General features: G+C 44.4%; 1 protein-coding gene across 1 annotated transcript in view; it reads right to left on the minus strand.

Moving 5' to 3' along the window:
* CEP162 (centrosomal protein 162) overlaps window positions 1–22,755 on the minus strand; it is a 177,086-nt gene that overhangs the window by 129,805 nt on the left and 24,526 nt on the right. The gene's annotated exons all lie outside the window — the stretch shown is intronic.

The raw sequence follows: 22,755 nt of genomic DNA on the forward strand, positions 1-22,755 counted from the left end.
GCATAAAATCTATTACCATCAGGGCTTTCTCGGCTATCAGATGAAGATGAATCATCCTGTGATGCTATGCAAGATTGTCTCTTAGATTTGTAATGCTGTTTGAATTTCAAACATTTGTCCAGAGTCCTGTCAAGAGATGCACTACAAGGTATCTGCTCTACAAAAGTGTAAAGGGATGTAAAAAAATAAAAAAAAAGGAACATAGGAGGATGGGAAATGGATAATGCGAGGTTAAATGGAAAAAAAAAAAGAAAATAAATTAAACCGAGTATTGCAAGAAGGATGCATTTTTCAAAAGGTTAGAAAAAAAAAAAAAAAAAAAAAAAAAAAGTATAAAAGAACTAAATCTAGTACTAACTTTGAATATATAGCCTTGAAATAAAAATATGTACATATCTAAACCAATATACAGATAAAGGTTCAGAAGTACAGAGGCGTGTAGGATTTAGAAGGCATAAACAAATCTACCCCCCCCCCCCCCCTCAGTTGATAGGTGCTTTAGTCTAATTATGAGGTCCAACCTGTCCCCCCTCCTCTGGTGGCAAATCTGACAATAACTGGGAAGGAGACAGATCCATCAATATGGCAGCTTGTCTCAGCTCAGAGTACTTTCCCCAGACAAGCTGTGGCAGGAGGTATGCAGAAAGGCAGGGGGCTTTTGTGCAATTGGAATGATTAAACAAATGAAAAAAAAAAAAAGCAATAGTTATTCTTTAAATATGCAAGGCTGTAAGGCAGACTACATCTGACCAAAAAAAAAAAAAAAAAAAAAAACATCCAAACTACAGGGCTCAAAAGTCCTGAGCTACTAGCCAGGCCTCAAGAGTTACTCGCCACCAGTTGCCCCACCTAATTCATACACTGCCCTGCGCCTAATTGCACCTGTAAACCTGCCCGCGTAGATTATCTCATGGAATGACAATGTTTTATGCAGAATCAAGTTACAAAATTAAATATTACCAACAACAACAACTTTAACAAAATGGGACAGGGCACTGGGGGCAGACCAGAGGGACAGGGCACTGGAGGCAGACCAGAGGGACAGGGCACTGGAGGCAGACCAGAGGGACAGGGCACTGGAGGCAGACCATAGGGACAGGGCACTGGAGGCAGACCAGAGGGACAGGGCACTGGAGGCAGACCAGAGGGACAGGGCACTGGAGGCAGACCAGAGGGACAGGGCACTAGAACCGGGTCTCTTCCCCATTCTCTTGCTGTCTCCTCTGCAACTCCCATCCATCCTCTCTTTCTCCCATTCATCTCATCATCAGGAGCCTGTGTGTGCGGCTCCACGCTTGCATGTCCCCACTTCCCCCTTTTATTCAGGCTGGCAGAGAGGAGAGGAGCTGCAGCACAGTGGGAGGGAGTACAATCCAGCGCTGAGATCCACACAACTGCACAGCCATTGACACCGCACAGCACACATTGAGACCAGTCTGTTCACAGTGCTCAGGCTAAACTGTTGGACACTTACATAGAGCACAAGGAGAAGAAAACTGCACAAACTAGAAGGCTGCTGCTCTCATATCAGGGCAACTTTCAGTGAGCGCTGCACCGGAGTGGTAATTTTTGCAATCCTCCACCTCACTCATTACTTTCTGCTCTCCAGCTACATTGGTCGGGGGGAGGGGGGGCAGGCTCAGAGAGGTCATACTGTTAGGTCCCATGACTTAATAAGAATTTTAAGGAGAGCACCTGTGTACTGCTCTGCCTGTGCGCGGCTCACCAGACTACTTTTCCCGAGCATGCACCTTTCCTCTTCGGCCGCCAATCTCATCGGGACTCTAAGTGTAGGCACAGATTGGAGGGAGATTGGTCATGCAGCCCTGTCATCACTCGCCCCCAGCTTAAATCCACTCGCCAAATGCTAGTAGGCGAGTGGAAATTTTGAGGGCTGCAAACTACATCAGTTAAATTACATTAAAAAGCGGAGCTCCACCCAAAAATGGAACTTCCACTTTTCAGGTTCCTCTCCCCCTCCGGTGTCACATTTGGCGCCTTTCAGAGGGGGAAGCAGATACCTGTCTAATACAGGCATTTGCTCCCACTTCTGGCGATAGATTGCCGCAGATTCCGCTGCGACCTACGGTATGTCCGGCCCCTCCTCCTTCCCCCTGCTGTCTTCTGGGAGACACACAGGTCACAGATGATAGCAGGGACCAGTGAGAACGCGCAGCGCGACACGTGCATGTGCAGTAGGGAACCAAGCTGTGAAGCCGCAAGGCTTCACTTCCTGATTCCCTTACTGAAGATGCGGGTGTGAGGACATCACGGGCGCCCTGGACAGGCAAGTGTCCTAATATTAAAAGTCAGCAGCTACAGTATTTGTAGCTGCTGACTTAAAGGGGTTGTAAAGAAAAAAAAAAATGTTTTCCCGAAATGGCTTCCTTTACCTTAGTGCAGTCCTGCTTCACTTACCTCATCCTTCCATTTTGCTTTTAAATGTCCTTATTTCTTCTGAGAAATCCTCACTTCCCGTTTTTCTGTCTGTAACTACACGCAGTAATACAAGGCTTTCCCTGGTGTGGAGAAAGCCTCTTGAGGGTGGAGAGGGCGAGCAGGAGTGTCAGGATGCCTACTAACACACAGCTCCTTTCTATATCTGCAAAGGAGAGAGTGTCCTGACCCTCCTGCTCGCCCCCTCAAGAGGCTTTCTCCACACCAGGGAATTCTTGGAGTTCTTTAAAAGACGTTCAGAATGAAAAAAAAAAAAAAAAAAACACATTTATACTGAACTAGGTGGATGCAGCATCGATCTGATGCTGCATCTGTCCCTTGCCGTCTCTGTAGCAAGAACTGAATGATCAAACACCGCTGATCACTCAGTTCATCCCCTTCGATCTGAGCAAAGCCGTGAGTGCCAGTCAGTGGCTCTCTGCTCTCCCCTCCAGCACAAACTGGGGCACTGGGTTGTGGAGGGGCTGGCTTAGGCTCTCAGCGGATAATTAGGAGGCTGAGCCAGGTGCCGGTCCAGGCTTCTGGGTGGATACCGACCATATGGTTTGGATTTTTTCGGATTGAACTGCACACCTGTGATCCATAAGGAAAAGCATAGCCAAAATAGCTTTGGCCATACTTGGGAACTTAGGGATTCCTGGAATGTCAGTTTATACTGTCCCCTACTGGGGAAACAAACACTAGCAAAAATAAAATGTTGGCTAGCACAAGACAAACAGAGGACCTACAACAATCATGCCTCAGTTTAGTAGAAAATTGGTACAGAGGGCAAACATATGAAACATAGGGGGGAAAAAAAGGGGACAAGCTTTGCTTAATGGACTTCAAGAAATTATCGATTTTACAGTATCCTATATTCCTTTCTCATCCATTGAGGAAAACAGTAGTTCTTTGAATAACATCCAAAAGCAGCCCAACAGAGAGATGGACAACATAACAAAGGCTAGCAGGCAAAAAAAAAAATAGCACACACACACACACACACACACACACACACACACACACACACACGGATTGCATGCAGATGGGAAAACCATCTGAAAAGCTGGCATAAGTTGAGGCCTTAAAATTCACCTGGTAGAACTTAGAAGATGGTAGCTATGCAATCTTGTAAAAGTTGTAGTATGCCAAAAAGAGAAAAAATAAACAAAAATACTCGCAGATCTAGTACAGTAGAGTGCATCTTGACAGGAAATGGTGCAAACTGATACTGTGGAACTGTCATCTCCCAGCCCACTTCCAACAGCGCAGCTGTATGGACCTTTTTTAGCACATGTAAAGCCAATTGCACCGTTGCGATTTGCAAACTTTGTCTCAAGCATGGCACAAACACCAGCCATTTGGGTACCACATGCTTGACAAGGCACTTAACCTCCCACTACCCCATTGGCAAGAGCACCCGAAAGCTACACAAAAGGGACACAATTCTGCTCCTCCGCACCTTTTAGGTCTACCCCCACTATACTGACCTCAGCAGCCTTCACTAACAAGGATGATAGTATAGCAAAGGGTGTCACAGGTCCTTGCAGCACGTCTGCCAGCTGCATACCACCAGCTGTAGACAATAGCAGGCAAATGTCTCTACCCCAGCTGTTGCAGTGAAAAAAAATAAAGTCACTGCCACCCACATGCCCAGCATCTAAGTTCAAGCTTGTCAAACCTACTACTGGCTTTACAACTCCTGCCTTTCCATCTGGTGGATTCTGCCCCCTTCCGTGATTTTGCAGAATGTGCTGTACCACAATGGCAGGTTCCCAGTCACTATTTCTTTGCATGCAAGACAAATCCAGTTCTGTACCATCACATGGAAAGTAATGTCGTGGCATCGTTGGGCAAGGCAGTCAGCCGCAAGGTCCACATTACTGCTGACACGTGGTCCAGCAAGCATGGTCAGGAACGATATATTACGTTCACAGCTCACGTGGCAACTCTGGACAAAGCTCAGTGCTGCAGCTTGTTTTGCCACCACCTCTCCACACAGCTGGTGGTGATGATGTAAGATGTGTCAGCTCCACTCACTAACTTCATGCTCTCCTCTGCTGAATTGTCCTATGAACCACCAGTACCCCCCAAGCATTCAAGGGGCTATTCAATGAGTCAGTCTAAAAGATGCCATGCAGTGCTTTACCTGGTCTATGTAGAGGAGCCAAATCAAAGCAGAGATTCTTTCAGCTCTGCAAGAGCAGGCCCAGAGGTGGTTCATGCCACGCCAGTCGGAGCCAGGAATGGTGGTGTTCGATAATGGCACCAACCTCCGGTCCTCCCTTAGACAGAAAGTTGACACGTGCATGCCTGGCACATGCTCTAAATTTGGTGGTGCAGTGTTTCCTAAACAGGTACAAAGGGTTGGAAGTCCTGCTAAAAAGCAGGCCAGAAGAGTCTGTAGCCATTTTAGGCGATCATACACAGCCAGCGCTCGTTCATCTAAAATTCAGCAGGAATTCCACCTGCCCATAAACCGCCTGCTTTGTGACATGCCTACCAAGTGAAACTCAACTTTGGCAATGCTGCAGCGGCTGCACATGCAGCAGAGGACTGTCAACGAGTACCTATGCGAGTATGGCACAATGACAGCCTTGGGCCGGCTTGACTTTCTTCCCCCCATGCCAATGGCTGCTGATAAAGGATGCATGCACTGTACTGTCACTATTTGAGGAGATGACAAGGATGGTGAGCCGTAACAATGCATGCATCAGTGACACAATCTCTATTGTGTTTCTGCTGGAGCAGACTCTGCATGGCATTATGAACAGGGCACTCGCAGTAGAACACATAAGGAGGAGGGAAATGATGGCAGTTTTAGGGGCATTAAAGCAGAGGAAGACATACGTTCAAACCTTGAGATGGCTTTCCACCCCCAGAACCCTTGTGAGTAGTTTTGTGGCTGGGAGGAGGCAGTTCCAGAAACTAATTCTCAGTGACTCTGAAGACTCTGCTTCTCATGCCTCCACAAACTTGTGGTGCATGGGCTCCCTCGTTCTTCAAAGTCTGCGAAAGGACACTAGAATTTCTGGCGTCAAGGAAAATAATCACTATTTGTTGGCAACCCTCCTTGGTCACAGTTAAAAGGGGAAAGTCTCAAAACTCATCCTGTCCTCAGAGAGAGCAGAGAATGAAATATCTTGAAAACACCCAAAAGTGGAGTTCTGCCCGCCTCTTTAAAGAGTAAAAGTCAGCAGCTACATACTGTAGCTGCTGACATTTAACATTAGGACACTTACCTGTCCTGGAGTCCAGCGATGTTGGAACCACAGCTGAGGTTTCCATAGGCTTGTCAGGTGCTGCCGCCGCCATCACGGGCAAGGGAACAAAGCAGTGGAGCCTTTCAGCTTAACGGACGGGTCTCTACTGCGCAAGTGAGGACAGGGTACCTGGGGGGAATGGGGAGTAATCAGATAAGCGGAAGTTCCACTTTTGGAGGAGTTTATGCAATGCCTTTACAGATTCTGCTAGGTTACAGTCTCATTGAAAAGGCTAGTTTTGAGGCTTTTGTTAGTCAAAAGAGGAGTGTATGCATTTGATTAATGCATTTAAAAAAAAAAAAAAAAAAAAAAAAAAATTAGTACTTGGCACCCAGGCTGTCAGTTTCCACATCATATGGTGGGAGATTGTCTAGGGGGAAAAACAGACCTGGAGAGTCTGCATCCAGCGTGTTCCCCGAATGTTCTTTAGGTGCTGCAGGAGGTTTTGTGACTTATTAAAGAGTCTGTCCACAGACCGTTGACGGGCTGACATTTAGCAAAATCAATTATTCCTGGATTAGCTGCAGCTATCAAGCCCCTGATGTCGATGTTCCCGATTAGGTGTTTTTGGGATGTGGAATCTGTGCAAGACTGTCTAGGCTGCCTAGCTTTGTAGGTGTTGATTTTATCGTGAAGACATTTTTTGGTATAGTTTCATGGACACAATTAACACCCAAGGACCAATTTATTTACACCCATTACAGGTGCATATCATTTACAATTTTGACAGCAAGGCCAATTCTTGCTTTCATCAATAGTACCTCTATAGGTATACGGTGTGAAGGCACCACCAACACCCAAAGACCAATTTTTCTACGCCTGTTACGTCTATCCAAAGTCTGGGAAAGACAGAATTTGTCCCAAAAATCTCTAATCTTGTTCTGAGTGCACTAAATTGTGGCCTCATCATACATAGACTGGCTCCCCAAACGGTTGTTTATAAAATAAAGAAAGCTTGCAGGACAATTTTTTAACCAGCATTAGCAATGTTTTTTTTTTTGCTGTAGCAGGTTCTATACATGGTACAGATGTGCCACTTTACACGAAGACTAAGGGGACTCCCCAGGCAATATATTTAACCCCTTAAGGGCTGGAAAGTTTTACCCCCTTAATGACCAGGTCTTTTTTTGCGATACGGGGGGTTGCGATGCTGTACCCCAATAAAATTGATGTCCCCCCCCCCACAAATAGAGCTTTATTTTTGTGGCACTTGATCACCTTTGTAATTTTTGTGCTATAAACAAAAAAAAGACCAACTTTTGAAAAAAAAATTATAAAAAAAAAAAAATATATATTATATATATATATATATATATATATATATATATATATATATATATATATATATATATATATATATATATATATATATATATATATATATATATATATATATATATATATATATATATATATATATAAACATTTTTGCTATAATACATATCCACAAAAAAAAAAAAAAAAAAAAAAAAGAAGAAGAACAAAGAAGTAAAAAAAAAAAACTAATAATAATTTCTTCATCAATTTAGGCCAATGTGTATTCTCCTACATTATTCAGGTAAAAAAAAATCCCAATAAGCGTTTATTGATTGGTTTGTGTCTATAAAATAGGGGATAGATTTAGGAACTTAAATTTTTTTTGTTTTTACTGGTAATGGCAGCGATCTTTTTGCGGGACTGCGGTGAACAAGTTTGTCCCCAAGTGACACTTTTTGGGGACCAGCGACACCAATACAGTGATCATTTTAAACCTGTGCATGCTCAGAAGCAAGTTATGACGCGAGCTTGAATAGAACAGAGTGCCGTCGTACGTGCTGAACTTAAAGCGGTGGTTCACCCTCCTTAACATCATTCTAGCATTACATTCGGCATCGTAGCGCGAGCTACAGTATGCCGGTCTTACATTTTTTATCCCCGTACTCACTGTGCTATTGCACATTGAAGATACCGACTCCCGCGGGGAATGGGCGTGCCTATGGAGAGGGAGGATGATTGACGGTCGGCTCTGGCACGTCACGCTCCCCGAAGACAGCCGGAGTAGGTCTCGGCTCTTCACGGCGCCTGCGCACAGGCTATGCGCAGGCGCCGTGAAGAGCCAAGCCTATTTCGGCTATTTCCGGAGAAGCGTGACGTGCCAGGGCCGGCCGTCAATCACCTTCTCTCTCCATAGGAACGCCCATTCCCCGGAATCTTCAATGTGGAATAGCACAGTGAGTACGGGGATAGAAAATGTAAGACCGGCATACTGTAGCTCGCGCTACGATGCCGAATGTAATGCTAGAATAAAAAAAAAAAAAATATATATATATTTTTTTTTTAATAGGGTGAACCCCCGCTTTAAGCGCGCTATGCTAGAGCAATTTGAAAAAACGATGGTGTGTAAGCAACGTCGTTTTTTAAAATGAAGTTTGAAAAACGCAGTTTTTTTTTCATGAGAAAAAACGTTTTTTTTACAAGACAAACGACCGTGTGTACGCGACATAAGAGCTTTGGGCAAAATTTTACTTTGAAAGGGAACCGGTCAGATCAGAAATATAGGAGATGGTGCCACCATCTTGTTTCTGAACATACAGGCCCCAGCTGTTATCATTCAATATTTATTGAATCGCTGACCCAGCAGTGCATACTAGGTACCCCAACTGCTGGTATACACATGCACATTCCAGGTATGCAAGTTAGCAGGTAGTGAACATATAGAGAAAAGCCCCAAGAGCATGCACGAAAACAAAAGACCAGAGTCCATTCTCCTATTTATATCCAGATTGGTACCTTTTCACATTTGTTCCACAGCAAATAAAAAAAAAAATGTGGGGTTAGCTATTGTATTGCTAAAAACTAAAAATAACTAAATTGAAATGTTGCTAAGGTGGTTGGCACATGGCAAACAAATGTACCCGTAGAGAAGCTTGTGAGTAGTTTCTTCTCATCGGTTGGTCCTGACTTATCTACTGAGACTGACTTGTTATTCAGATTCTTCTTCTGTTTTAAATAAGATCTTGAGAGATATTCTTAAAAAATGGAGAGAGAAAGAAAAAAAAAAAAAAGAGAGCGAGAGAGAAAAAACAAAATGTAAACACTTTTTTTTCTAATCAGAGATCTCCATCATAGTATACTGTAATTAAAAAGATCAATGTCACCCTTAATAGCATTATTGTAAATGATGTAAAGTACAGAGAGATCGTTGCAAACTACTGTAGCCAACGGGATATCTGCTTTCAGCTGGGGGTACTTTAAAATGCACTCCAATTATAAAATTGTGCACAAAATGTATTTTGATAGTCTTCATTAAATAAAAAAAAAAAAAAAAAAAAGGTATATACGTTTGTTTTTAGTATACAGTGCCTTGAAAAAATTATTCATAACCCTTGACATTTTCCACTTTTTGTTATGTTACAACCAAAAAAGTAAATGTACCAGTATTTTATGTGATAGACCAACACAAAAGGGTGAAGAAAATGAAAAAATGTTTTTCAGTTTTTTTTTTTTTTAGTTTAGAGGGGGGCAGATTACACAGCACAAGCACTGTGAGGTTTAATCTGTTTTAAGGGACCAGCAAACTAGCAAAACACTGAAGCTAGCTGGGAGTAGGTGTTATATAGGAGGAGGTCTCTGCAGCCAGTATCTAATCACCTACAGTATGTAACTGCATAGACAATATATAAACCAACAAGAGCACACGTGAGCACTTGCTTAGAATCCCAGTACAGGTTAGAGGGATGGGGTAAAGTCCATCTGTATTTAGGGTCCATATGGCATGAACAATTGGCTTTTGCAGCTTCTCTAGCTAAATCAATGCTGATTGAAAAATTGACGGGAGCATGGGATCCAATTAAAATGCTTCAATCGCTTCCATAAAGAAAAATAGCACACTTGCACTTACAATTAGACTACTCATAACCACTGTGGACAGGGGTGGATCATCCTTAGCATATCACCAGCACATCACCAGATATAAATGACATCAGTGGAAAGTCCCAGTGCTGGCTGGATGTGGATCTGTTCAATGTAATATACTATGGACACTCTTTGATCGACTTCCTCCATTGGCAGAGCAGCACATCAAAGGAGGGGACGGCAATGTGTTTCGAGGGTGTTGCCACTTTGTCAAGCCTGCCACATATAGTAAGCAAAGGCTTTTTATGCAGAGCAAGGTAAATAGAACACTGATATGTGCAATGCTGGCATAAGCACCCACTGCCGCCACACCAGAATCTTTCAGCAATTAGCAAAGACCAGTAGTTTTGCATCAAAGAAAAGTGATTGGAAAGCTACAATACATATATCGAAAGGAAATCACCATCAACATAAATGCTTTTTATTGATTTATGCTGGATAGTAGTAATGGGGGCATTTACTTTTTAATAAAAAGGCATCGGTTATCCTCAGTCCACAGCCAGCCAGCATTTTAACTTGATCCCGCACTGCCGTCTATCTTTTGTTTTGTATAGGTAGCATGTAACCCAGTCATAATGATTTAAAGAAGTCTGTGTCTCGTACTGTGTGATCTTTCAACAGTCAGCCAAATCCTCTATTAGTGTCTTACATGCTCCCATTCCCAGGCACTGAAGACAAAAGTGGGAGTTTTTCAGCAGCACAGTCAGTTCTACAGTGGGCAGGACTAGGTAACACTGCTTTGAATTGCCCCTCATCATAGAAGGCTGCATGAAACAGACTTTACTGACAAGTTCATAAAGTTATTTGTGTGAGACTTTGCAGGGTGGCTTTAACAGCAAGTGCAGATACACTCACAAATATTAAGGCCCCTTTCACACAGGCTTTCTGATCATGTCCGCCTGTCAGTTTTTCAGATCGGAACGCCTACATATGCCGATATCCGATCTGTGAAATCCAGACGGATGTAGACCCTATTTTCCATCCATCTGAAGGATCGCATTGGAAGAAAATGGACAGGTGGTCTTTTTTCATCCGATCTCCCAATAGAGGAGAGTGGGGCTCTGACAGGTCTGTCTCAGCACAGTGACTGGAGACAGGCCTGCCATCCGCCTGCTCAATGGGGATCAGTGGATCAATCCCCCCCGTTGAGCAAAACTGAGTCCTTGTTTCCAAACTTTATTCAAAATGCAGACACTCTAAGGCTGGCCATACTTGGTTGAATTTTGTTTTGAAAATCTGAAATTTTGTGATCATATGGTTCCACCATTGATTTTGAAATTCGACCAAACCGAGCCTTCAATTTCACCTCTTGTTGCTACAGAAAATATCTTGTGGCTGGGAATCTTCTTTTCTTTCCGTGAATTTTCTTTACTTGCACATGCGCATTTCTTTTTCGATTACATTTCTTGCACGATTCTCCCATCATCGATTAGAAAATCGTTTGTTTTCAAAAAATTTCATACACGCCTGATTAATCAAATTCAATGGCTGCACGAAAATCGGCTGTTGCAGCAGCCCACTAATGGTGTGAAATTTTTTAGATAAGATTTTGGAAAGAAAATACTTTCGAAATTCGACCCATGTATGGCCTTGCCTAAAAAAGTGTGATAACCGACAGGAGCAGCAGGTGAAACAGAGGGGGGAAGCATTGATAAGCTGCAATGTAGATTACATTTTTGTATTGGGGTTTAGTATCACTTTCAAATTTTGCTGAATGCATGAACATTTCCTATGTTTAGAAGAAAAAGTGAGAAAACAAAAAAAAAAAAAATAACATAAAAAACTCCTAAATCAATGTATGATTTTTGTAAATACTTGCTTACCGTAGATATTTAAATGGACTTTAATGTATACATAAAAGCTAACTGATCCCAGTTTAATTCTACTGCCTGCATCATTATAAAAAGGCATTTCACAGCTTTTCCATTACTTGTTATTTGTCCGTGCCACCTGGAAATTACCAATAATTTCTCTGATTGCAAAAAGAGATAATAGACAAATCACTAGGGAAATTATACAGTAGCCAGAGTATCCAAGAAGGAACATCATAATTAGAGAGTTCTAAAAATACCATAAAACAACCAATGTGAGAAAATGGGAACAAAGAATAATAGATGTAACCTAACAATATGCATATACTGTACATGGTCTGCATAAAAAAGGTGATCTTAATTACACTTAATTTCAATTTAGTATTTGCGTTCTGGGTGACTATTGTGACAGAACCCACTGTCACTGTGTGTTTTGGAAGCAACTGTGGGCTGGCCTCCTACCCGCAGACTATGACCCAGAAGACACTGAAAGACTTGGACAGGGCCGATCCTAGGGTCACAGGCGCCTGGGTGCAGAAATATTTCTGGCGCCCCCACACGGTGTGGTCATTTTACCAACTCCTCCCTTTTACAAACGTTTTATTAACCTGGGATCCTTACATAAACAAAATACAGGAAGAGAAGCAGAGTACTTTATTGGGACCTGGAGGGGGGGGGGCTCTCTGATGGACACAGAGAGGGCTTGTGTTAGAGGGTCTGTTAGAAAGAGCCCCAGACATACTACAGACATGATACAGGAGATGGTCAGGGACTGCAGACATGATACAAGAGATGGTCAGAGACTGCAGACATGATACAGGAGATGGTCAGAGATTGCAGACATGATATACGAGACGGCCAGAGGCCGCAGACATAGTACAGAAGTCGATCAGAGACTGCAGACATGGTACAGGAGATGGTCCATTAGACCCCTTTCACACTGGAGGCATTTTTCAGGCACTTTAGCATTAAAAATAGCTCCTAAAAAAACTCATCTGCAATCCCAGTGTGAGAGCCCGAGTGCTTTCACACAGGGGCGTGCGCTGGCAGGACGTAAAAATTTTTTCTGCAAGTAGCTTCTTTGAGGCGCGTTAGGAGCGGTGTATACACCGCTCCTAAAGCGCCCCTGCCCATTGAAATCAATGGGCAGTGCATGCAAAGGGATTCGGCACTGGGGCTTTGAACCCTTTATTTGGCCGCTAGTGGGGGTTAAATGTACCTCTAAGATGATGGCTAAAACTAGCAGTGTTTTACCGCCAACACCCCTGCACTCTCAGTGTGAAAGGGCTCTTGGTACATCTCATTATACATTACATCTGTATATGGACTACTGAGGTGCAGGAATGGGCAGGGGCTGTGTATTATATGCAATCTATCATGCCATAAAACATCTAGAGCAGGGGCAGCCCAGAGCATGTGTAAAGGGATGCTGGGGATGCCATTCCCCAGCACACAGCACAATGAACACTGTGACTGACCTCTCTGTGCAGCCCGCGATAGAGATGGGAAGGGGAGGCATTCCAACTGGAGTTGGTGGAGATCCAAGACTCCAGTGACTTGCAGCCACTGAAAACTAGAACCCTTGTGTCAGGAAGAGGAACAGCCCCTCCCCAGAGCACTGGTAGGCTGGACAGGCTGCCCTATGCTCACATGAGTTCTGGACGGACACACACCTATGCTCAGAACAAACAAGGAGGGGATAACTTTGGCACTTCGGCGCCCCCACCTCTGCAGGCGCCTGCCTAGGATCGGCCCTGGACTTGGGGACAAGCTGGCATTGAGATAATGTAATGGTACATCCCTTCTCCCCCATCCCCCCCTCTTGTTGCCGTGTCTAATTGTGTTGGTTCGTGGCACATAGACAATGGTCTGGACTGGAGACATCTCTCCGCAGGGGATGTGCAAGGAGTGGCTGAGTTTATGTTTTTTTATTATATCATAATCCCTTTATTTTTCAACTGTAGTTTCTGTTTCAATGTACAAGTGTTGAATTCCCATTGGTTCTTCCTTGTTCCCTACCCCCTCTATGACAAGGCTAAGCGGAGTGTGCCTAGCTGTGTTTAAAGGTGTATGTTTTTTGTTGATACGCTGCATGGTTAACCCTCAACACCTGTGTGGCTTGTCTCATGATTGAGGGGTTAAGGGCTGGTTATAGCGAATCTGCAGGCTGCGGGTGCATTTGGAGAACAGGAGACACAGGTCTGGCAGATATGCCCACCTGGTATATCAGAGATCCGTCACAACTATTAAGAGTAATTTTCTAGCTGAAAAAAGCCACAGAATAAGATATGAACCCCAAGAAAATGGATTTCTGAAATGTGGCAAGTTGCATATGTTTTTTTTTTTCCAAGAAATTTATTGGGTTTTAATGAAAGTACAAACATGGCATGAAATTCAGTTTACAGAGTACAAAATGAAGATCATAGCATAAAGACATTCATAAATACTCGAAACAAAAGATACATAGTAACACCGGGCACCACAAATCACAAAAAAAAAAAAAAAAAAAAAAAAAAAAATATCCTCAACTAATATCCTAAATCTAGTAGGGGGATCAGTTAGAGGAGATATGGGAACTATGCTGGTCAATAAGCCGAGGACAAAGGAGAGTCGGGGACAATGACCCCAACATGAACATGGAGAGGCAAAAGACCAGCAAGCATCACATCCCCTCTTCCCATCCAAAAGGGAATACCCCGTGAACGGTAGGTAAGAAGCAAGTCCTAACACAAAAGCAATCGTGAGGAGTGCAAAACAAGTGATGTATAACAATACATGGTACTATAAGTTTTAAGAAGTATCTGCAATGAACATCTAAAATTCTGTAGAGGGACCTGCTAGAGCAAACATGTAAAAATGTGCTAGTGTACAGGTCGAGATCAACGGGAACATGGAAAGGTAAAGGACCAACCAGCATCATCCCCTACCACCGCCCACCCCGGAAGGGAACACACTGTGGGCGGCAGGGGGATTTGTGATGGTAAACCATATAGGAACAGTAAATAAGGCCCTATGGTGATGGAGACCTGACCAACGTGAAGGGTGGTGAGGGGGAAAAGGGAGAGGAAAAGGAATGAAGGAAGACAACTAGTAGACTAATTGGATCCTGTGCCGTCTGTCATGTCCGGCCATGATGAAATAGGAGGCGTGGGGGGATTCGCAGGGTTCAAATTTTCCTTATAATTTATCCAGCAAGCCCAAGTATGCCTGAATTTATCATGCCCATCTTTGGCTTGATGTATAACCTTCTCCATCTCAACAATTTTGTCAACCCTGGACCGCCAATCGTCTAAGGTGGGGGGGAGGATATCCCTCCAACGAAGAGGAATACATTGCGTAGCGGCGTTAATGAGATGCAGCAGCAGGGACTTGTGATACAACGATTTGGGTATGGATGTATGATGAAGGAGATATTGTGCGGGTGTGTAATCAGGTGTAAAAGTAGTGATGTGAGAGATGACCTTATGCACTTCTCTCCAGAATGGTTGGATAATTGGACAATTCCACCATATATGCAACAAAGAACCCGTCTCTGATTTACAACGCCAACATGTGGAAGGGACATTGGGGAACATTTTGTGAATTTTATCCGGTGTCCTATACCAGCGAGAATAGATTTTAAACCTATTCTCTTGAGCTGAGACATTAATAGAGCCCTTATGAACGTGCGTCCACACTGCTTCCCAGTCGTTGTCGGTTAATACAACCGACAGGTCTGTGTCCCATAGTCGATGAATGTCAACGTTGGGTTTCGCCGTCGAGACAAGGATGGAATATAAGAATGAGATCAAATGTTTCTGTGGGCTTGTCTGAGAGCAAAGGCGTTCAAAAGGAGTAAGGTCTCTATACCACGATTGCAACGACGGTATGGCTTGGATAAAGTGTCTAAGCTGGAAAAACTTAAACAAAGGAATGACAAAATCTGAAAATTTAGAAACCATGTCCGGATGAGAAAGGAGGTTGCCATTGTTGAAAAGGCAATGGGCCCGCAATGTGTGAATGTCGTGGGAAGTTGAACGGTCTGAAAGTTGGATGTCAGCCGGAAAATCAGGGTTTTGGGTCAAGGGCGTCATCGGTCCTGGGTACGGTGTCGTGTCTAAGGATTTACATGCGACCCTAAAATTAGAAATGGTGGATCCGATCAATGGGTGGGACATGCACTGTTTAGGGGTTGAGCGTGGGTTAATCCAAGGTAAGTGTGAAACTCGCATTCCAACGGAAGCGTCTTCCACCTCCACCCAAGCTTTACTAGATTTGTGTACATGCCAGTCTACTATCCGTACTAGTTGACAAGCCTTATAGTATAAAGACAAATCCGGCAAACCAATACCACCCCTCTGTTTAGGAAGAATAAGTCTTGACCAACTCAATCTCGCAGGACGACCCGCCCAAAGGAAGGATCTACAAATCGTCTTAAAGGAGTTGAAAAATGCAGCTGGGAGTCTGATTGGGACTGCTTGTAATAGATATAGCAACCTAGGTAGGATGTTCATTTTTAACACTGCTGCCCTCCCAAACCAAGAGATACTACCCTTCGTCCATTTAAGTAAATCTCCCTTTATAGCCTGAAGTATCGGTAGAAAGTTTTTTGTGTAGAGGTCAGCTAAGTGCTTTGGAAGTTTGATACCTAAGTATGTGATCTCATGTGGTTCCCATTGAAACGGGAAGTTCAGTTTACATAAATCAACCTCCGTGCTTGGTAAGGAGATGTTAAGAGCTTTGGATTTACCAAAATTAATCTGAAAATTAGAGAGAATTCTGAACGTCTGGAAATCCTTAAGAAGGTTGGGTAGGGTAACGTGCGGGCTAGTCAGGAACAGCAGGATATCGTCTGCATAAGCGGCTATTTTGTGTTGCCGTCCGTTGATCATAACTCCTTTTATATCCTGGTTATCCCTCAATCTACGGAGAAAAGGTTCAAGGGTCAAAACAAAAAGTAAGGGTGACAAAGGGCAACCCTGTCTGGTGCCATTGTGGACCGAGAAGGCGTCTGATACATGGCCGTTCACCCGAATCCTGGCCGTGGGGCTAGAGTAAAGAGCCAGCACCATTTGAAGGAAACGGGGAGGCAAACCCACTTTTCGTAAGGCCGCCTCCATATAGTCCCATGCCACCCTATCAAACGCCTTCTCGGCGTCTAGGGACAGGAAGAAGCCCTTCGTAGCACTCATAGACAGCCAATGATGGATGTCAATAGCCTTAATGGTATTGTCCCTGGCTTCCCTCCCAGGGACAAAACCCACCTGGTCGCTCGAGATCAAATCAGGCAAAAAAGGGAGTAACCTATTTGCTAAAATTTTAGCATAAAGCTTTACGTCTACGTTAATTAAAGAAATGGGTCGGTAATTAGGGACAAGCGTGGTATCTTTATCCGGCTTGGGGATTAAGGTGATGTGTGCTTCTAGCAAATCAACATCAACGTGGGGAGGGAGGGGAATATCACTAAAGGCTTTCACAAACCTAGGGATCAGCAGATCGGAAAATGCTTTGTAATACCCTGAGGGAAGTCCGTCAGGACCCGGGCTCTTCCCTGGTTTTAGTTGTTTTAAAGCCATCAAGGTCTCTTCAGCTGTTATCGGTGCGTCCAAGCCGGACATGTCCGGAGCAGGGGCTGGGGAGGAACCGTACGCAGTAAGGAATTCCTCTAATAATGTTGCGCGATTTTGGGTCGTTCCCTTAGAGGGAGACGATGGTAGATTGTAAAGCGAAGAAAGGTATTGGGAAAATTGGTCGGCAATGTGATCTGTCCTAGTGACAGACATACCTGTAGGGGATGTGATGGCATGTATCGTGTGTGCGGATTTCGTTTTCTGCAGGGCGTTAGCAAGAAGTTTACTCGATTTATTCCCAAATTCATAGTATAGTTTATGCGTTAGGACAAAATTACGTTTTAGCCTGATGTGGAGTTCGGTCAGTAGATCTGTCCTAGCCTGTATTAGTGAGTCATAAGCGTCAACCGCTAGAGAACGTTTGTGGGCACGTTCAAGGGTCGCGATTCTATTAAGCAATTCATCTATACGCGCCCTTCGAAGTTTGCGTCGTTTGGCCATGAGGGATATGATTTCCCCTCTAAGTACGCATTTATGTGCCGCCCAAACAGTTGCCGGGGCTACGTCGGCGGTGTCATTTTCCGCAAAGTATTGGGATATTTTAGTGGACAATATTTGTGTGTCTCCTGGATCCAAGAGAAGAGAATCATCCATTCTCCAGATCTTTGATGCTTGGTGGCGACCACGCCATGACAATGTCATAGTGACCGGGTGATGGTCCGAGAGTACCATTGGTTCAATGGTTGCATCAGATATAAGTGCAAGGTCATTCTGAGTGAGAAATAAAAGATCAATGCGGGAGTATTTGTTATGTGGATGAGAGAAGTAAGTAAAGTCTTTGACATTAGGGTGGAGTGTGCGCCAGGAATCATGAAGGGTCAACATACCCAATTGAGATTTAATGGCCTTAAGGGCACGGTAGGTTAGACAAGTGGATCCGGTAGATGTGTCTAAAAGGGGATTCAATGGCACATTAAAATCCCCTCCAACAATCAGCATCCCCACCTTAAATTCTGTAAGCCGTTGAAGCGTGTCTCGAAAAAATCGCACATGTTGCGAATTAGGAGCATAAATGTTTGCGATTGTGATTGGAGAGCCTTGTAACTTCCCCTTGATAAAAATATATCTACCTTGTGTATCTCTATGGACGTCTTCAACTTGTAATGGGCAGCTTTTAGAGAGTAAGATAGTGACCCCTTTTGATTTGGACGTATCGTTCGTAGCGTGGTATCCCGTCGGGAAATAACGATTACGCAGTGTCGGTATACTATCTGTTCGAAAATGGGTCTCCTGTAGGAGAACAATGTGTGGCTTATCCCTATGAAGGGAGTAGAGCAGACGGGAGCGTTTTTCAGGCGTGTTGAGTCCCCGAACATTTAGTGAGTATACCTTGAGCTTCATAGATAGAAGCGCCCGATTCTCGACAGGAGAAGTATTGTCACCGGTATCCATCATATTCACAGAAATTAGGTAAGGGGGGGGGGGGAACGAAAAACTTTATGAAAGGGGGACGGAATATATCCAAGGGCAAGGGGGGGGGGGGGGGTAGAGGTGCAAGGTAATTATGGCACCACGTGGATGAAGTATGACACACGTCAGATAAACCGAACAGGAGAGGGGAAAAAATTCCCCTCGCCTGAGGGGGGGATGGTAATTCGGGTATGTACGGTATGCACAGGGCAAGCACACCTCAATAAGGGGCGTACGAACCACTGCACACAACCGTGTGGGGGTTGGCCAAGACCAGCCAAAAAATAAACAGAACAGCAAAACCAAATAGAAGGAAACTTCTACTTAATGTAACGGAGGTGTAACCTGTCACCTCAGAGCACAAGTCAAAAAAAAACAGCATGACTCTGGGGAGATTACTAAGCCTATAAGTCCAAAAAAGGGGGATATCCAATGAACTAAGCTATAGAAAGCCAAGACCTAAATCGGGAACATATCCATGTATCATAAGCAAATATTCCCTTAATCAATATAATATTGCAAAAATTACCCTAACCCCTATCTTTGAAAAGTGGAACAACATATTCCAAGAGACTAAGGTGCATTGGAAAATTAAGACTCAGTGAGGGAGGAACAAACACTATATGAATAAACCCCTTCTGAAAGGATAAGCGAGGGGCCTTTCGCTAGTGTTGCACAAAAACATTGGCAACCCAAGAAAAGCCCTTACTAAAACGTGTGTCGGTGTATCTTCGTGATGCACAACTCATCCTATAACTAGCTTACCGTAAAAACCTGGGATGCAATTAAAAAGAAATATGAAAATCAGAAAGGAACATACATTAAGTCATTACTCCAGTGGGTAGTCAAAATGGATTAAAGACTCCCCTCCATTCCGCATGAAACGATTAGTCTCGGTAAGCGTCCCAGGACGAGCTCCAAATATGTTCCAATTAAAGTCATGTACGACGAGGTCTTTTAATCCCAACCAAAGTTGCACTGAACGGTCAGTGAATGGACCAACAAGAAGTAGGCGTAGTCATTGTGCTAAGTGTAAAGTACAGTAAAAGTTATATAGACCAGCATTACTTAGCAGATAAAGCGGGGAGAGGAGTCTAGACTCCAGAGCCCATCCCTTAGAAGTGGATGAGTTTGTTGACTGATAGGAAGGGCAACCAATCATGTGCCAACAAATACATATTAAAGGAGTTTGGATGAGATCTCCATGGCTATTTGAAGGGAAAAAGTCCATCGGTAAAAATCCTCAAGCCAAAGTCTCTGCACGAGGACGCCACCAACAATTGCATTTGCAGATCAATCTGTCCCCCGGGGATGGCTGTAAACGTCAAAGCCAAGCCAGGCATGACCGTGGCTAATGCTCACTGAACCAGGAACGGGTGAGTTACGGGATCCTGTTGGAGTAAAAAGAGCAGGGACAGCGCGTGGTGAAAGGCATCCATGCACGTCTGCATACAGCGTGAAGGGGTTGCACATTGTGGCGTCCAATCCCGCAGTCCAAGCACGTCCCAGCGCTATGCAAATCTGGTAACGTAGACCAAGAGCGAATCCCTGATAGGACACTCCTCCATACCTCAACCATTGCCGCAGAGTAGTCTGGGTGTTGTAGTTTATGGGCGGTCTATCTTCAGGCGGGAAAGTCGATGTGAGGAGAACTGTTGAGTAAAAGATAATCAACGGAGGAAGCGTATTAAAACTGAGAACAAAGTATGAAAGACCATCACATCTAACACCTCAGGAACAGGCAGGATAACGGGAGCCATCCATAGATTGGGATTGTTGGGGAACTTTTTCCTAATTTTTTCTTTTTTATTTAGTTTTTTTTTTTTTTTTTTTTTTTTTGTTGTTTATTCCTTTGAAAATAAAAGGCTAACAAAGAAAGCGAATAAAATCCTTACATATCCAGCAAAAATGTCACAATAAGATATATTTGCTCATAAGAACTTGTGTGAAGGCAGCCGCCAATAAGTTAGCTTAACGATCTCTCCGAGCTCTCCTAGCACTCGGAGTTGGAGAGGGTTCCTGCTCCTGTCTGGGCAATTGAGCACTGGAATGATGTCTGGTAACCGACGGGGATCTCTGTCTCCGTTGCCTGGACGCTTGAGTCTCCATCTGTTCCTCACGCATTTTCGGCCACCTGCAGACTGACTGTCTGAATGCAGCGTACCATTCCGGGACAGCAATATGGGGGATCCCCAGAGTCTCGCAAAATCGAGGCAAATCCTCCGGTACCCTGAGCATAGCGGAGCGGCCCTGATGAGAGGCAGAAAGGCAAAATGGAAACTTCCATTTGTATCTAATGTCCTTCTCGCGTAGGGTGTCCAGCAAGGGTCTGAGATCTCGACGATGTTTCAGTGTGATACCCGACAAATCTTGGAAGATTTGTATCGGTGTATCCCTGTAAGTAAGGCGTTTACCCCTAGCCATCCTCAGAATATCCTCCTTAAGCCGATAATCAGCCAAACAGCAGATAATGTCCCTCGGGGGATCCGTATCTCTGCCCTTCGGGCGCAATGCGCGGTGGATTCTATCCATGGCGACGGGTTCCTGCGGAGGTCTATCCAATGCATAATTGAAAATGCCTGTCACAGCCTGAGGTACCATGTCCCCCTCGACGGACTCTGGGAGGCCCCGCACTCTCAGGTTATGGCGGCGGCCTCGATTGTCCAGGTCTTCAAGATGGCGGTTCATCTCTCTTAGTTGCAATGTATGATCGTCCACTTTCCTCGATGAACGCTGGAGGACAATGCCTTGATCCTCAACAACCTGTTCTGTGTGGGAGACTCGATCGGTAAGGGAACGAAGATCCAGGCGCAATTCCGATACGGCGGCTGCTAGTGCGTCTTTGATGTCGGTTGCGACAGACCGAAGATCATCAATTGTAAGCTGTCGTTGCGGTTGTGAGGTAAATGGTACCGCGTTATCTCCCTCATTCAATATGGAATGAACCGATGGCGACACAGTTAGTATTATATCCGATTGTTCGGAGTGGTCATCCGGGAGAATCAGCGGGTGAGCCGATGAGGAGCTGAGGCGGGAAGACGCCATGTTCCCCCTTTGGGATCGGAACATGTCCGGGATGGTCTGTGTGACAGCGCCTGTATTTCTCCTCGGTGAGCGAGATCTGGAGGCAGAGGACGGTCTGGAAGCTGTACCCATAATTATTAATTGAATACCGGGTCGGTAATCTCCGTTAATCAGTAGTAATAGCTCTGAGGTGACAGGAGCTCAAGCTTCACACGTCCATTCCTCAGCTAGGTCCGGCCACGCCCCAAGTTGCATATGTTGGCTTCTTCTGTAAACCCTAACTCAGGACAAATAGAAAGGGTGAATCTGCTTAACTGGGGAACAGACAGCAATGAACACCGACGGGTGTTCTAATCCCTCTCCACTCTATCCAAAATGAAAAAGTTTTGCCTTTAGTTATACTTTAACTCTGGATGGAGGAGCAACAGAGACACCTTTGGACTGAAGCATTGTCAGTTTGGAGGAGGGTAGTGTTAGATAAGTTTATCTAAATCTGCTAGTATGACTTACAAATTGAAGCTAAACTCCAGCTAAAACTTTAAGGCCCCGTACACATGGTCGGACCAAACCGATGAGACTGGCCCGTCGGACCGTTTTCATCGGTTCACCTCTGAAGTGGCCGTACGGCCTGATATGTGTACACACCATCAGTCCAAAATCCGAGCGGGTCAGAACGCGGTGACGTCAAACACACGACGTGCTGAATAAAACGAAGTTCAATGCTTCCAAGCATGCGTCAACTTGATTCTGAGCATGCGCAGGGTTTGAACCGATGCTTTTCTGTACTAACCATCGGTTTGGTCCGATGGGGCAGCGGTCCATCGGTTCGGTTTTGAAGCATGTTTAAAAATTTTGGACTGAAGGAAACCAGACCGATAGCCTATAGACACGGTCGGTTTGGTCCGATGAAAAGGAACTTAGTTTAATTCTCATCGGACCAAACCGACCGTGTGTACGGGGCCTTAGAAGTTACAGTCGCATTTTTTTTTTCATCTTGGGGTAAAGTTTTTTTCCCCCATAAATTAAAGCGGAGGTTCACCCTAAATTACAACACTATATCATGCTGATCATCGCACCACATACATCTACATAAGCCAATTTTTTTTTAGGTGTTTACAATAACGTGAATTCGCTGTTTAAAGTTTGACTTCTGGGGTTTTCTCCCGAGGGAGAAGGCGTCTCCACTCTTCCCCAGCGCCGCAATGTCTCCTGGGAGGATGGTGTCATGGTACCCACGAGACAATGAGGAACGCCGTCCAGTGAATGCCATCACAACGGGGCGTGTACTTTTAATGACGTTGCCTGTTG

Source organism: Rana temporaria, chromosome 4, assembly GCF_905171775.1.
Source record: "Rana temporaria chromosome 4, aRanTem1.1, whole genome shotgun sequence".
NCBI classification, from domain to species: Eukaryota; Metazoa; Chordata; class Amphibia; order Anura; family Ranidae; genus Rana; species Rana temporaria.